Raw genomic sequence first — 13666 nt, 5'->3', positions numbered from 1 at the left:
GAGACGGACGCATGGGCGGAGTGGGGAACGGGAGCGAGAGCGACGGACGCACGGACGGAGTCGGGAAAGGGAGAGAGATGGACGCACGGTCAGAGTGGGGAAGGGGAGAGAGGGACGGACGCACGGACAGATTGGGGAAGGGGAGAGAGAGACACGAAAGCACGGACAGAGTGGGGAAGGGGAGAGCGAGACACGGACGCACGGACAGAGTTGGGAAGGGGAGAGAGACGGATGCGCGGACAGACTGGGGAAGGGGTAGAGGGAGAGACGGACGCAAAGACAGAGTGCAGAAGGGGAGAGAGATACGGACGTACAGATAGAATGGGGACGGTGAGAGAGTGAGCGAGACAGGCAGGCAGAGTGGGTGCAGAGAGAGAGGGAGGTGGACGGAGCGGGCAGGGGTAGAGAGGGAAGCAGATGGAGTGGACGGGGAGGGAGAAAAGCCAGTTGCAAGTAGGAACATCATCTGTGCCAGCAGAAACAGAATTACCTGGAAAAACTCAGCAGGTCTGGCAGCATCGGCGGAGAAGAAAAGAGTTGACGTTTCGAGTCCTCATGACCCTTCAACATTTGTGCCAACAGACATGACATTAGGCTCATTAAGAAAAAGCAAGCTCACCCATCGCTTTAATGCGATGGCTGAGTTGAATGTTTCTGTATAATTAAGTTGGTTTTTGTGTGTGTCGCCCGTGACTGATTTTTTCTGTGAGTGGCACTTAACAGAAGTGTTCCCCAACCCTGCATGAGTGAGTACAAAAACAGGAGGTTAGCCCAGATGCATGCATGCCTAGAGAGATAATGCAGGATAGTTTTTGGGGAAGGTGGCTTTTAGGCAACACTTGTGTTTTTGGGGCATTGCTGTGTGCGCATTGCTTTCTGCGTTGCGTTCATGACAATAGTACAGCTAATTAAATATTTCTGAATTGTAGTCCAAGTGCTTTGGAATGTCCTGAGTTTGCGAAAGACTGTTTATAAGTATATGTTCCTTTGTTCTATTCTTTTCCCTCCATGTCACCTTCATGATCATTTGACCCAGAATTGTTGGTTGAATAATTTTCATTGAGTAAAGCACATGCTTAAAATAAAATAAAAATGAGAATGGTGGTATCTATACAGAAAGGATTGTTTGTTCCTGTATATGTTATTGCAAGTTATTAATATTCCCGTACTTATTAACACTTTTTTTGTTTAAGTTGCCAGCATTGGGATCTACAATGAAACGTACAGTTGTGATTTAACAGATCGGATAGTTGTACATGTCCCTTCGCGTTTTAATTTCACTAAGAGTTGTGAAGAGGAATGGACTAAATTACCTGAGGTATGTTTTGCTTCAGCATTTTGCAGGCAGCAATCAAATATTTGTGAAGTATCCCCTTTTAGTATAAAATGAACCGACATCTCTGTAATTGTTTAAATTCTACATGTAGTTTACCTCAACTTTGTCTTAAACTATGTACTTTTCTATTTTCCCCCAGAAAATCTCAATAGCATCAGTTGCAACTTCATCAGAACCCCAGTGCCACTCACCATGTGTAGAAGTGTCTCACAGGGAACTGATTCTCAATGAGTGTTCACAAGTGGAGCTTATTATTATTTGTGCTGACAGTATCAAGGTAAGTGGGCTGTTATGGGTAAGAGTGCAGTTAGGCGAGATCACAAATTTGTAGTCCCTGTATAACTCCTGATTATACCTCTGACCTATGGTTCCGAAATGGTTCATTTGGTGATTATGGCAAAATACATTGTAATTCAAGCTTTCATTTTGTATGTCAGTTTTATATTTGCGTGTGTGTGTGCATAAAGATCAATGCTGCTTGCCAAACTGTTTTATAAAGAAAACATTAAAACAACACTCTAAAGATAAAAATAACTTGGTATTTCCGCAATGTTATTGCACCATATCCCAAGCTGAGCATTTCAGCTTAGTTATCTTGCTGCGACAGCTACCTAAAGGTGCACAAAGAATTTGACAATTTTAGCTATATGCTTGATGCATCGCTTGCATTGACAAATGATGGTGCTGTGCAGCTGTTTGAATCAGCTGCAACCTTTGTACAGCTGTCATTTATATAAATTCTGTAGCTACATTAAACAGAGTTTTGTTGATATTATACATCTACAGCTTGCAATTATAAAGCATCTTTAACACAAAACATTCCAAAGCTCTTTTTCGGAGTGTTACTAGACAGAATCTGGCACAGAGCTTTTGGTTACCTGTCCAAACAGCTTGGTCAAAAAGGTAGAATTTAAGGAGCATTTTTAAAAGAGGGGAAAGACATGGAGATGCAGAGAGGTTTAGGAAGGTAATTTGTAATTATAGCCAACAAAGATTAAGGCACACCCTTATGAACAAAGGAAATTGGAGATGCACAAAGCTATTAAGTCAGATTGATTATTGCACTTTGGGGATGATATGATTGTTTATATTCTGACTAAAGAAGCTGAGATTCTCTCCATTGATTGGGAAAAGTTTCAAATCAAGAGTTCTGATGAAAGGTCATCTGAAACATGAAATCTGTTTCTCTCTCCGCTGATGCTGTCTAACCTGCTGAGTATTTCCTGCGATTTTTTTTTGTTTTTATCTTGACTTAGAGTTGTATGATTTAACATTTTCTGTTTTGAAAGATGGTTAATGGGAATGAAGGTTAGTTTGTACTATGGTGTGAATTTTATGCTTTAGCTCTTCTTTACTGGAAATGCAGCTTATCTCTGCCACCTCGTGGGCCATTAAAGATAGACAATGAATGCTGGCTTTACCGGTGATGCCTATGTACTGCAAATGAATATTTAAAAAAATCAAGTGTTGCAGTCAGTTGTGTCTGATTTGCAGTTTGAGATTTTCTGCAGGAAATCAACCAGACCACAAACTGAATGTACTGAATTTTGTGCCAGGAGTCTTGTTATACATTTAAGAGCAAATCAGGAATTTGCTTCCATCTGTTTCGGGGGTAGACTGAAGTATTTTGTTAGTTTCATAGTGCACTGTTAACTTACCTAGGCTCTCTCCACTCCAAACTAGGGTCATGGACCTGATGGTGAGTTTATCCAACAAGTGCTTTTGGGGTTCAGGAAAAAACAGTCTGGTTGGGGGTTACTTTATACTGTTACGACTGATGAGGATGGATGGCAGGCCTTGGTCTTTCCCATGCCTCAATTGATCGTAATAGGGATTTTTGTCATTTATAAGGATGAAGGTATTAATTCAGTGTTTGTAATTAACCATTTTGCATGCTGATTGGAAAATACTCGGTTCAACAAGCTTTTTTGAGTTTAAACACAAAGGGGTTCGTTTTTATTGTGCTTAAAAAAAACTGTAGTAACTGTAGCTTTAAGACGCATTGTACTATGTAGTATCACATGACAGTGTGAACGAATCAGCCTTAGTGCGGGGAACCTTAGGGCTGAGTTTGTGTCTAGTTGTGGTTCTTGATGGAAGCATGTAACTGCTGCTGAAGCCCTGTAAATAAAGTTCACTTTCTTATGAGAAACCTGCCTGGAAAATCTAGTCCATAGCACCAACTAGGTAAAGGTATCAAGATATTAAGAAAGTAAACCCTCATCCCCACCTTCGCAACACACATGCACGCACACAGAATTATGCAAAATAAACAATAGAGGAGGTTAACCTAATGATAAAAGGCAAAAAAAGGAGAGAGTTCACTGTTTGAGTCCTTCAATGTTGTTCGTAGCTGAGACAGTGATTTTACGATGGTCTTGAAATTCCAGGGGGATAGAGGCTGCAATTTCTGGAGACAGTCTCTTTCAAACCACAATCTGTCTTTTCCAAAAATTGGTGCTATTATACCTGAAGTTCCTTTTCTATCTCTCCAATGGATTCCATAATATAACACAGGTAGGGCTCTATATTTGTATATTTGCAGACTTCTTTTTGGACTGCCACAATCAACCAGGGTGTTGAAATAAAAGACATTTCAAAATGGTTACACTGGTCACATGACCCCTCTCCCCATAAGGAGTTGGGTATTCCACAGAATAACTCATGTCTGGACAAACCTTGGCTATTGTGTTTTGGCCGAGGTGATTAGTTTTTTTAACATCCCAGCCTTCGTTTCTGAATAGACCGTTCTTCCCTGTGATGAGTTTGGAAGAACATCTCAACACTTATACAGCTATTGTCCCGGTAGACTTTGTGCCTGCCTGAAAGGTAGCTTTATAGAAATGCAAATAGCGAGAGCCATTATGAGTTTCAGTTAATCTTGAAGTAATCCTTGACATTAGCAGGTGTGACATTTCATAGGAGGTTTTCCTTGGCATGTCTTAATTATAATCCACAGTGGAAACTTCCAGAAACTAACCAGATTATAATACCAGATGTTTCAGATGAACTGTTGCAGCCAGTTTGTCAGTGTCTTTGCTTGCTTTAAAAAGCACTTTCAAAGAAGTTTGATATATATTTAACCAGTTGATGAAATTAAAGATTAATATTCTACATGCACACATTGGTTATGACAATATTGTTAATAGATTCGATGACTATATATGAGCTCTAATTCAGTTGTACTAACAAGACAGCTTAACTCTGATTTCATTAACTTTTATTTCAATTCTTTCATAGACTTGGGAGAAAAGGATAGTTTTTCATGGTAAGTGAGCCTTTTTGATCATTTTAAAAATTAAACTCAGCCTTGCCAAACTTTGCTTTTGGGATAATTTTACAAATGTGTGGAGCTTCACCCACTGGAAATGCATAATGAGAGTTTTGGCATGGAGGTTAACGAACTTCGTAGGACACATCCATTAAATCAGCGCCTGAATTCCCAGTATGCACAACCATGTTGGGAGTACAATTTTTTAAATTATGGTTTATTGTGTAACTTGCATTTTGTTTTGTTTTGTGTCCTGAATTAAGTAATTTATCAACAAGTGAGTAAAGGATTTTGTTTCTTTTAGGAAATGAAACTAGGCGCACAACGAAGGAAGAGACCTCCCGCTATCACCTATGTAAGTGATGAACAAAAAGGAAGTAACACCTAGCACAAGGCACTTGGATTTATCAAAAGCAAGCAAACGTTCCTAATAGTGTTAGTAGGATTTCTTTGCAGAGAAGAATTTTAATTGCATTGTTACATATTGAAAATAGCAAGGAATGTTTCCATTTCCCAGATTTAAAAAAAATACTGGATTTTGGTATGTTGGCATAGCCACATTTATTGTCCATCTGCCTGGAGAAGATGGGGGTACCTGAACTACAGTAGACCTTGTGATAGTGATGCTCCCACAATAGTATACAGTAACAGGCTCCAGGATTTTGATCCAGCGATGATTAAAGAATGACAATTATATCCAAGTCCGAATGGTGTGTGACTTGGAGATAATGCTGTTCCCATGATATTTCTGCAGTTATTCGTTTTGATGTTTCTTGATGGTAGAGGCCATGTGATTGCAATGTACTGTTGAAGTAAACCTGGTGACTTGCTGCATGGTGCCTGTAGATAGTACATACTGCAGTCACTGGGTGTGCTAGTGGTGGAGAGGCTTGATACTGAATCCAGTGGCAGGGTTCCAACTTTGTGGATTGCTGAACTCCCATTTCTACTAATTATATCTCAGCAGGGGAAATTCTCAGTGAAAAATATCTACTCATACTCCTCACCTTCATAGCGGACAACATGGCAAGTACTAATGTAAATGCTAATGTGTGATTAATCTCACCTTTTTAAGAGCAGATACATTAATACAGCTATAGGCTTGTTTACATTAAAACAACATCAACTTGTATTTGTATAGCAACTTTGACATAAAACGTATAGTCGCTTGGTAGTACAGAACTTGAGTATTGCTGAAAAAATTCCCCATGGCAATGCCCTGACCAGAGTTGACCTGCCTGGGTTGAATTTAAACAAAAGCTTGGCAGTTAACTGTTTCCTGATGCATTCTCCATGGAAACGCCTCTACCAATCAAAGTCTACTTGCCAACCAATCAGCAGCATCTTCTCATGCAATATGAATTGTTCCCTTTGAGATTTTGTATTCTTGAAAATTTGTCCTGATGAGTGCAAGACGAAAAGCTTAGACAACATGTCTTTTTGTGCGCATTAGGGCATTTTATTATTGCTTTGCAGAGGCTTTGTAGAACAAAATATGGCACCACCACATATGGAGATATTAGGGTGGGTGACCTAAAGCTTGGCTCAACAGGTAGGTTTTAAGATGGGTCTTAAAGGAGGAAAGTGAGGTAGAGAGGTGGAGGGAATTCCAGAGCTTGGGGCATAGACAGCTAAAGGCATGGTCAACAATGGTGGAGCAATTAAAATTGGGGATACTCATGAGGTCAGAATTAGATTAGCACAGATATCCAAGGGTTGTAGGGCTTATAATGGAGTATTTCTTTCTTGGAAATGCCCTGTGTATAACTTGCATTTAAATACTGTTAATTCAAAGTCCTTGCACGAAAAATGTTGAAATATTTAATGATTTGCATTAAGTAATGTAAATAACATGGCAAAGTAGAAATATATTTGAATAATTAGATCATCTCATCTAATTAAGAATAACCCCAACACTGGAATACTACTGACCTTTGCAATCTGAGAAATTTCTCTTTATCCACATCCTTTGCTTTGTCTTCTAATCATATCTCCACCTATGTTCCCATGTTTCTTTATGCAAGCCATTATCTTTATCATAAGCTTATTATATGGTAACCTATCCAAAGCTTTCTGAAAATCCATTTAAACCACTGGTATTTGTTTTATTTTCTATTCGTTAAGGTGGGTTAAGCACATTTTTAGATATCTGTGCTGATTTGCACTGATTAATTTCTGTTTCTCCAATTGTGGCTTAGTAACTTAGCATACAATAGACTTTAGGATCTATTGTCTGGCCATGGTCCTGACAATACAATTGCCTCTTCTGCAGCTATGTTCACAGCTGGGTGCCCCTAGAATGGGAGCACATGGTGTCCACTGGTATGCTTGAGGACTTCCACGACCGGTGGACACCACGGGGGATGGAGTGCATCTTCAGCCTCGGGAGCATCAAATTAACTTGAAAATATTAAGTTTCCTTTTAAAAAATTTTGTTTTAGTTACAGTGCCCCATCAGGGGCTGTCACCCCTTAGTGTCATGAGAGTATAATAATTTTCATAATATTTTTCTGGCTTATTGTAAAGTACGTTTATGGGGGATGTGTTCTGTCTGTGTGTGATTTAATTACATTTTGTAGCTAAGCAGATTGCAAGTTGAAGTTATCAAAAGAAGTAAGGTATAAAAGTGTCTTTAACATTCCCATGGATGAATATGGTTAGGGTATTTGCATGTAAGGTGTAAAAGGAACTTGCATTTTTAGATAGATGAAGGGGGACATGAAAACAATGGGATTTACATATTAAAAAGGGAGAAACATGTATAAAGGAGAATGAGGCTATGTGTCAGGAGAAGGCATTGTAAGATCTAACAAGTGTGAGGAACCTCCAGAATTTGTGCGTAAATCTGCTGTCTACAGAGACCGAAGCTGGAGAGAGCCATTTTGAATTCCACTGCCCAGGGTATTGTTAATTTGCTGGATCTGTTTAAAATCTAAAAATCTGTTTTTGGGCTGTTGCCTTAAAGGAGGTATAACTGGGAGCCAGGTTAAGTAGGGACTTTAGGAGTTGTTATAGTAATTTGTAGACCTATGTATGTGCTTAAAATAATCTTTTGTTAATAAATATTTTAATTTTAAATCTCAAGTCTTAGTGGACTTATTACTTCTGAATTCAGGGCACACGCCTCAAAATAATTACAAATTGCAAAACCGCTGTGAAAGCATGATCAAGTTTCCCTCATAGATTTGATCTGCCTGATACACATCAACATTATTTTATTGGTTTATGTTTTTTCAAAAGAACATATAAAGAAAGAGCCTCAGCAGTCCCATACAATTGTAGGTTAAGATGGCTCACGGACTCCTATGCCACCTGTATTTTCTGTGGCCTTGAGAAGTCTGTGTTCCATGTTTATATGGATTGTCAGAGGTTGCAGCCCGTTCTTGGTTATTTGAAGGGGCTGCTCCTCAGGCTTTGGTTGCACTTCAGCCTAACACTCCTGATCTGCGGCTAACTGGTGCAGATGGTGGTGGGCCAGGCAGAGGACCTGCTTGTAAGTCTGCTTCTGGGTCTGGCCAAAGTGGCCATTTAACAGGTCCAGGCAGCGGGCAGTTGAGGGGGGTCATTCGGCCTGATTGTCTGCCCCTCTTCTGCGGCTGCATTCGCAGGGCTGTTAGTTTATTAGTTTATGGACTTCATTTGTTTTAAAATAAATACTGTTTTAAATAGTCTAAAAGAAAGACTTCTGGGGCACTGGGTGTCAGAAGGAAGGAGGCAGACATATGTACTGCTGCATTCTGTAAATCAACCAATATCAAGAAAAGGATTTGGGTCTAGTTTCACACTTCACCACCTGGCTTGGGATCTATTGAACAGAAATTGGCATGGACAGCATTTTAGGTTATAGTTTGGGTTCTCCATTTGCCAATTCAATAAATGTTATGCCTTTATGTATTTAGACACAATTGTAACTTAGTAGCTCTTGCATGTGGTATTCATGCAGTTGGAGCATAAGGGAATTGGTCAAATAAATTTCTGCATGTATCTATTTACTTTGTGTACTCTTACAGCGCGTTTCTCTCAGTATTTCTCAAGTGGAAGGCAGTTATGTGGTGGGAAGGGGATAAATGGTTTAAAAAATTGAAGTTGTATCAAATACATGCACAAATATCCACCCCATTAAAAGTGGATCTAATTTGAGGAACTCTGTAAACAGTTACCCTGGAATATGTATTTTCATCAAGATATACAATTAACAGAGAAAGTGTTAACATTTTGTCGAATAAATATTAATATAACAAAACATTTTTGTGTTTTCAAGGTTATATTCCGCTGATGGTTATACTGGCTGTTATACTCTTTGTATTTATATTTCAAAGACTCTAACCCACGGTAAGTAGCGTTTAGCATTTATTTCTTTTACTTTTTTGAAAGCTTGGAACAACAACAGAGATGTATCAGTAAAAACAGTTTTTAACCTCTGATTGTGGTTTGGTGTGAATTACATTGTTAGTTACAATAATATTGATGTTCAGTTGCATGGCATTTCAAAATCCTGCAATGTTGTTCACACAGATTTTGAAAGCACATCCAACCTTCTTAGCAGGGGTGCAGGAAGAGTTTGTTAATATTGTTAGATATGATCTCACACATCTGAATGTAGTTTTGACTAAAAGCTTGAATTCTTCAGTTAAAATGTCTCAATCATAACAGAATAATGACTAAACCTGTTAGAGAACCAAGTGCACTTTATCATTAGGTAAGTATGGCAGGAAAAGCTTTGCTTACTTGGTTTAAATACCTTTATGAAAAGTGCGAGAAACCAAAAAAGAGGTTTACATTATCTTCTTGCATGCTGAAAGACCAGGACAACATTCAGGCTTGAGCTGATGTGTGACCTAACTGTTATTTTCCTCTTAAGTGCCAGGTAATGATCATCTCTAATCTTAGAGAATCTAACCATCTCCACTTAGCTGTGGTAATGCCTCTGAATTCTAAATCCCCCACCCTCGACATTCTTAGAGGTTACCATTGACCAGTTACACGAATACCATAGCTGCAAGAGCAGGTCAGAGATTGTGTGTTCTGTATGCGTAACTCACCTCCCGACTCTCTAGAACCTTTACACCATCTACAAGGCGCAAGCCAGGATTGTGATGGAGTACTCTTCGCTTGCTTGGAAGAGTGCAGCTACAACAACATTCAAGGAATGTGATGCCTTCCAGGACAAACAGCCTGTTTGATTGACACCTCACTCACCACCTTAAACATTCACTCCCTCCTCCTCCACCACCAAGACATGGTGGCTGCAGTTTGTGGCATCTCTAAGGTGCAATGCACCAAAGGCTTCTTTGGCAACATATTCTGAACCATGACCTCTAGAGCGTAGAAGTACAAGGGAGCAGATGCATGGAACGCCAGCTCCAAACTTCCTTCCAAATCTCTCATTGTAGTGAATTTGAAATAAATCAGCATTCCTCTGTATTTACCTAATAGCACTATGCACATGAACTGCTGCAATTCAAGAGGCAGCTCACCAACTCTCTTAAGGATAGTTAGGGATAGATAATAAATGTAAGGGATTCTGGCCTTGACAACAATTCCCAAACCCCATTAATGATTTTTTAAAAAAAATCCCATCAAGTTATTTACGATCAGTTAGATGCCACGATCCTTATTTTTTCTCTCTTCCCCCTTGTGATTTCAGATATGAGGAAAACAGCATTTTATGCAAATGGTCCTAGTTTAACAAAGCATTGATGTGTGCCTTACTGTGACAAGAAGATGACATATGAAGACTCTTCAGAACATGCCATCTGCAGCTGTATCTGGTTTACCGATTCTGCCCATCGAATATATTCTTTGACTATTCCAAAAGATGTTTGAATTGGTACAATGCACCAAAGAAAAGTCTGACTGCTCAGTGCTCCACAAGTGATCTGAAACCATACTTGAAAATTACTTCTCCATATCAAGTGGTCACAGAATGTCCAAACTGTGGTTTTGGGACCCTGGCCATTGAAGCCCTTTCCTAATTTAGATGGCCTAAATTTTGGTGCTTGAAGGTTGGAAAATACTGTTTTTTTCCCTGTTGTCCGATGCCAATATCAGTACCTTCTTTAGTCTTTAACACTACCATTAACACACCCTTTGTCTTGTTTCTATGACATCTTTGTCAACCTTTCCTGAGCTCCCATCTTTCGCTGACCACCTATTTTGCTCCACCCCCTCTTAAACATATATAAAATCCATCACATTTCTACTTCTCTTTAGCTCTGAAGAGTCATACGGACTCAACGTTAACTCTGTTTCTTTCTCCACAGATGCTGCCAGATCTGTTGAGTTTCCCCAGTATTTTCTGTTTTTATTTCCATTCCTTAACACCCTTTTAATGGCATTCATAAAAAAACTGTGTTCCAGCCACCAATCCAGTAAACAAAAGTGTATGAAATCTCTTGAGGTCATAAACTTCTGGAACTTTCCTTTGCCATCCCTGGGAAACAAATGGTTTCTTTCCCTCCTACAATGGATGCTGGAAGACCTTGATGCACATACTGTTTGAATATTAATAGAACTTAGGAGGTTTCTTGAAGACCAAAAAAAGGTTGTTAATGTGATCTTATTTACAATAATATATTGAAAATCAAAATACTGAAGATGCTGGAAATCTAAAGTAAAAGAAAATTTTATATTTGTCTATTTCTTCTGCTATAGCATATAATCCTGGCACAGATATCAAATAAACTTAGCTTTGCTTAACATTTGGCTTATTATGATGAGTCCTCTGTCTACAGTGTGGCAAGAGTTAATTAGATATTTATAGGTGCTGCAATTATGTTTTAATATTTATTTGTCATTTATTGATGTCAGCTGTGGCTCTGACTCTTAACTCTTGAGTCAAAAGGTTGCTGGTTCAAGCCCGACTCTAGGGCTTGAGCACAAAAATCAAAGCTAACACTTTAGTGCTGTACTGAGGAAGTGCTGCATCATTGGCTCTCAGCTGGAAGTAAAAGATCCCAAGGCATTGCTTTTAAGAAAAACAAGCAAGTTATCCATAGTGTTTTGGCCAATATTTATCCCTTAATCATAGAACCATAGAACACTACAGCGCAGAAAACAGGCCATTCGGCCCTTCTAGTCTGTGCCGAAATATTATTCTGCTAGTCCCATTGACCTGCACCTAGTCCATAACCCTCCAGACCTCTCCCATCCATGTATCTATCCAATTTATTCTTAAAACTTAAGATTGAGCCCGCATTTACCACGTCAGATGGTAGCTCGTTCCACACTCTCACCACTCTCTGAGTGAAGAAGTTCCCCCTAATGTTCCCCCTAAACCTTTCCCCTTTCACCCTAAAGCCATGTCCTCTCGTGTTTATATCTCCTAATCTAAGTGGAAAGAGCCTACTCGCATTTACTCTGTCTATACCCCTCATAATTTTGTAAACTTCTATTAAATCTCTCCTCATTCTTCTACGCTCCAAGGAATAAAGTCCTAACCTGTTTAATCTTTCCCTGTAACTCAACTCCTTAAGACCCGGTAACATCCTAGTAAATCTTCTCTGCGCGCTCTCAATCTTACATCACTCAATCAACATCACTAAAATAAATTATTAGTCCTTGTCACATTGCTGTTTTTAGGCATTTGTTGTGTGCAAATGGGCTACCATGTTTCCTATGTTATAATACTATATATACTTCAAAAGCACTTCATTGGCTGTGTTTGAAGATATGTTATATAAATTATTACTTTATAATGTCATTGGCTGGATATAATATATTGAACTTTTTGAAAAGAACTTTTGCCAAGCAAAAGACAGTGGCCTAAGCAGCTACTATGTTGCATTTGAGAAAGACACCAGCTGTTTTATGGAGACAACTGAGGCTATGAAGCTCTGAGACAGTGGCTAAGATAAACCCAGATTGAAACCAGAGAGAGACCTAGCTGTTGGGTGTGAGAAGATACTGGATTTGAACTAAAAGTTGTGGAAACTACCACAGGCATAGAAGGGGGAGAACAGCCTTACCTCCTTCCTTGCTCTGAAACAGCTCAGCTTTGATGAGAAAGGTTAGTGATTTGAAAACCCAACAGAATACCTCATTGCAAATTGAGAGTTCTTAAAGGAGGATTCCGAGTCAACACCACTGAAGATGAGCTGACACAGGTGATGTTATGGAGGTGGAAAAAGGCAGTTTTAATGATGGTGCAGATATGTGGTCAGAATTCCACCTTAGGATCAATATGACATTAAGATGGCATCAGTTTGCTTTAGCCTCAGACAGTTGGCAGGGAGAAGGGAGGGAGCTGGTGGCTAGGGAGCAGGTTATGTGGCAGGGACTGAATACAATCTTCAGTCTTCACAATATTTAACTGGAAATTTCTGCTTGCCCTATACTGGCTGTAGTAGGACAAGGTGAAGAGGATAACCTTTCCAACCAAGCAGATGTGCATGGTGTAGGCCAAGGAAGTTAGTAACAGATGTGTGATCCCTTCAGTGTGGAAACAATGCATGCAATCTGACTTTTCCAGTGTTCTCCTGCAGAGAAATCCTTAGAATAACACACTTTACAGCTCCTCTTGCTCCTCTCCCTGCAGACATCACACCTTACACCCCATCTGAACAGCCTGCAGTCACACTTGACCTCAGCCTTTTGCCCATTTGCACCCATGCCTCAGTCACCCTCCACAAATGTTGTCCTTCACTCCTCTCCACACAAGCCATTATGAACACACAGCTGTTTTCTCTCCTTGCAGAAGACAGCACTTAATCTAGTGAGACGTCAAGCGGATGGTTGTGGGGGGGGATGGCGGCCCTTCAGTTTCAGGCATCTTGTCAGCCACTGACAATGCATGCACACCTGCTCCACTTGAAATGTGCTCTTGTTCTAGGAGGCTATGGATGTCAGCAGTGACCTGTCATCAAAGCTGATCCACCTGACGCACTGTTACTCAGACATGCAGGGAGAATTGTTCCCTTCTGACTGTAGATGCTGGGTTGGGGATCTCACCTTCTAGGCCGTCTGCCCTGTAGTTGGTGTGGGGGGGGTGCATGTGGCTGAGGAGAAGGCAGCCAGTGTTACTGCTGCTGGAGCAGTTGTTGGCAATGTGCCTTCTGCTC

General features: G+C 39.9%; 1 long non-coding RNA gene across 2 annotated transcripts; it reads left to right on the top strand.

The window, feature by feature from the left end:
* The first annotated feature begins 310 nt into the window (after positions 1–310).
* On the top strand, positions 311–11306 carry LOC144679004 (uncharacterized). 2 transcript variants are annotated; one of them, XR_013576226.1, is made up of 7 exons: positions 311–453; positions 1194–1318; positions 1476–1613; positions 4577–4604; positions 4912–4962; positions 8869–8939; positions 10255–11306. It is a non-coding gene; the product is annotated as an uncharacterized LOC144679004 (long non-coding RNA). The 2 variants fall into 2 exon arrangements; XR_013576225.1 differs by lacking the exon at positions 311–453 and adding an exon at positions 571–765.
* Positions 11307–13666: the final 2360 nt, after the last annotated feature.

The sequence above is a fragment of the Cetorhinus maximus genome, chromosome 3, assembly GCF_964194155.1.
Source record: "Cetorhinus maximus chromosome 3, sCetMax3.hap1.1, whole genome shotgun sequence".
Lineage (NCBI taxonomy): Eukaryota > Metazoa > Chordata > Chondrichthyes > Lamniformes > Cetorhinidae > Cetorhinus > Cetorhinus maximus.
Note: the sequence above shows the minus strand (reverse complement) of the source record. Positions and strands in the feature narration are given on the sequence as shown.